The sequence below is a fragment of the Rhinoderma darwinii genome, chromosome 6, assembly GCF_050947455.1.
Source record: "Rhinoderma darwinii isolate aRhiDar2 chromosome 6, aRhiDar2.hap1, whole genome shotgun sequence".
In the NCBI taxonomy this organism is placed as follows: Eukaryota; Metazoa; Chordata; class Amphibia; order Anura; family Rhinodermatidae; genus Rhinoderma; species Rhinoderma darwinii.
The window spans coordinates 137,459,572-137,463,565 of NC_134692.1; positions in this window are offsets into that span (position 1 = coordinate 137,459,572).

Consider the following 3,994-nt stretch of genomic DNA (forward strand, 5'->3'; position numbering starts at 1 on the left):
GAGTTTTACGCTCTGAATTAGCCCTAAGGCCTAAGTCTCACGTCTACCACTGAAGCGAATGAGAGTACATCTGAATTGCGTTGCACCAAAGTTGTAGTCAACTGCAATGAGCCTTTCCATTAGAATAGCCCTACATGGCGACATTGGCCACGACACAGGTCGCCATACCTTCCAACCGTCCAGAGGTGCCCGCTGTCCCGGGCGGCCGCGAGTATGTCCCTCTGTCAACTGTATCTACGTCCTCAGGACGCAGATACAGTTGAACCCAATGCTGAAGCAGGGAACCATCAGATCCCTGCTTCAGAATTAGTTCAGACCAGAGGAGCAGAGCAAGCTCCCCCACTCGCCGAGAACTCCCCAGGCACAGCGCTACTTTAAGCTCTGTGCTCGGGCAAGCCCTTGATGTCACTGTCCATAAATGGACAGGGACGTCAGTGGCTACTCCTTGAGCGAAATTCCCGTTGCCGATGATCTGACCGGGGATTCCGCTCCTAGAGGAAACCCCTGAGGTCACAGTCCATATATGGACATGGACGTCAGGGGCTCCTCCTGGAGCGGAATCCCCGGCCAGAGTAGGCAACGGGGATTCCACTCAAGGAGTAGACACTGACGTTACGGTCCATGTATGGACAGTGACATCAGGGCTTCCCTCTAGGAGAGGAATTACTGGCCTATGCTCTGGCTGGGGATTCCGCTCCTAGAGGGAGTCACAATGGCGCTATCTACAGGAGGGGTAGCGCTATCTACAGGAGGGGTAGCGCTATCTTTAAGGGGGGTGTGGCACTATCAACATGGACACTGTGGCACTATATAGGGGCACTATCTATAAGGGCTCTGGTACTTTATATGTGGGAACTGTCACTAGGGGCAGCTTTGGGGGCATTATATTGTATGGGGGCAATAAGCTGTATGGGGGCAGCTATGGGGCATTATACTAAACGGGGCAGCAATGGGGGCATTATATTGTATGGGGGCATCTGTGTGGGATTATACTGTATGGGGGCATTATACTGTATGGGGAAGCTATGGGGGAATTATGCTGCATGGGGGCAGCTATGGGGCATTATGCCATACGGGGGAATTTTTGGGGCATTATACTTCGTGGGGGCATCTGTGTGGGGATTATACTGTATGGGGGCAGCTACGGGGCATTATACTGTGTGGTGGCAGCTAGGGGGCTTTATACTGTATGGGTGCATCTATCAGGCATTATACTGTATGGGGCAGCTATGGGGCATTATACTGTATGGGGGCAGCTATGGGGCATTATACTGTATGGTGGCAGCTAGAGGGCATTATACTATATGGGGCAGCTATGGGGCATTATACTGTATGGGGGCAGCTATGGGGCATTATACTGTATGGTGGCAGTTAGAGGGCATTATACTATATGGGGCAGCTAGGGGGAATTATACTGTATGGGGGCAGCTATTTGGTATTATACTGTGTGGGAGGCACTATGGGAGCATGATACTGTGTGGGCTGAACCGGGTGCATATGGATGGGGATTGGGTGGGATTAGAGGCGTGGCTTAAAAGAAAAAAAAAGGTTGTCCCTTTTTGTGATACTTGAAAGTTGGGAGGTATGCAGCTCACGTATCCATGCTGCGTACAAGTGAATATAAATGCTTTGCGACCCGCGAGTTGTTGCGACTTCAACACCACAGTCGCAAGATCCAGCAGGTTTGGATTAAGCTCGGGGTACACACAGACTTCGCAGCACGACAGTTACAGTCCATTTTGCAGGAATAAACTTTCCTGCAGCCCTGATTTTCACATTCCCACAAACTGGACAAGGGCAGTTTAAGATTAGGCTACACGTTAACGTGTCGCGTGGCATCAAATCGCATGAGCATCGCGTGACAAAAAAGGAAAGTGATTCCTACGCGATTTGATGTCACGCTCCAATTTTCTTTGCATGACCTTATAAAGACCTGTTGCACACAAGTCTCACGTGAGTCGCAGTCACACGTGATTTACATTGCTGTATATGAAAACCATGTCACTTAAAATCCAACAAGTTTGGATTTTTTGCAACAGTCGCGCTTCAGTGGGCAAGCGACATTGCGATTCTTTTGTCACGCAGCACATGTCGCCCTCATAGCCCTAGCCTTAAAGTGATAATTTGCTTTAAAGGGGAACTTCTGTCCGTCTTGGGGGGGCGTTTACAGGCCAGCATAACTGTCATCTGAACAACTATATGCATACAAATATATACATGTTCAGCGTGTTTGAGCATGCATGTTACTTTAATGGGTAGAGATCAGCAGCTGCCAGGCCTTCCTTGCACCACTTTTCTATTTTTTTGGTGGAGTGGGGGACAACCAAAGGACTAGACAGGTTAAAATTAAACCTGCCTGACCCTTGTTTCTCATTGGTTGACTGTCAGCCTTTGCTCATACACATTAGGGGGCCACAAATCCCACCCCTTTAGACTTTACTGGAAAACATATATAATAGTCCCATCCTTTATACCTAGCTGAGAGGGAATAAAGCCTTCGGCCAAGGTTCTCCGTGTGCCCGGTCAGTCATGGTCGATCAAGTGAGTCCTCTCCATGGAACAATGTGCCTCACATGAGTCACTTTCTCATTCCACGTCCATCTCGAGCAGAAACTGATGTCATCCAAGGTGCGCCCAGCGTACCATCAAGGTGATTGAATCGGAGCCAGCAGCAATAATGTGATCCCTTTGTTTGCTCTTTTGTATCACAATTTCTATTGTTTCCATTGGATCTTGTGAAATCAACTCTAATTTATACAAGAATCCCTGATGGCGATTTCTGAAATGTCATTTTTGTGCATATTTAAAGTGCCACTCCATAGATGCGAAATGTAATGTTGCCGTATAAATGACCCCCTCTGATATACAGGACCCACTTAATGTTGGATGTACCCTGTGTGGTGCCTTCTGTTGTCGTCGTCCCCCCATATGGTGCACAAATTACTATGCCATACAATGGTAAGACTCGTGGGGGTAACAAGCTGCCAGGCCATTAATGGTGCCCCCTTCAGCAGGCATGAGATTTAGAGAACAGAGTGGTTGTTACTTCCCTGTGGTCTACATAGGTGACAGCCACTCTTGGGCAGACATTTTGCAATACAGAGTGTCACTCAGGTTGGCTTTTACATAGGCGCGGTAACGAGCGCCGATTAACGATAACAGCATGTCGATCAGTGCTTATTCGCTCCATTTACATGGAGCACTGATCGGGTTTATGGGGACGAACAATTGTTAATAAGATCGTTCGCCCATATGCAGTTGCCATCTTGTCGGCAGCACATACTCTGTTTACACAGGGAGATGTGCTGCCGACAAACAATCATCAACAAACGAGCATTCGTACGAGCGCTATTTCAGCCGATCATCTGCCGTTCAAAAGGGCCTTAAATTATTACAAAACTTCATACAAGAGGATGACATGGAGGTTATAGTTCCAGGTCCTCTAGGGGGAAGTTCAAGAAATTGTCGCACAATCCCAAAATGCGTCCGCCAAGGCGATCCACTGATTTTGCAAAGAAAAGCCTTGTCCGACCAGACATTTCCCCTGTAATGCCCGCCCGAGGTTAAATGTAGCATTACATAGCAGCCATTGATATAAATGCCTGTCCATGTAATACACATAGTTGCCAACAGTCCCGAATTTGCCGGGACTGTCCTGAATTTATAGAGACAGTCCTGGCAAATTATTGTCCCGGGACATGTCCCGGCAACTGCCACATTCAATTGTATCTGCGTCCTCTGGCCGGGGATTCCGCTCCTAGAGGGAGTCCTTGATGACGTCACTGCTCATATATAGATAGTGAAGTTAAGGGCTCCCCCTGGAGTGCCGGAATCCCTGGCCACAGCATTGTCTACACTGTAGCCGGGGATTCGGCACCTAGAGGGAGCCCCTGACATCACAGAGCCCCCCTGTAGATAGAGCCACACAGCCCCCCTGTAGATGATGCCACACAGGTCTCCAGTAGATGATGCCACACAGCCCCATGGGCGTCTC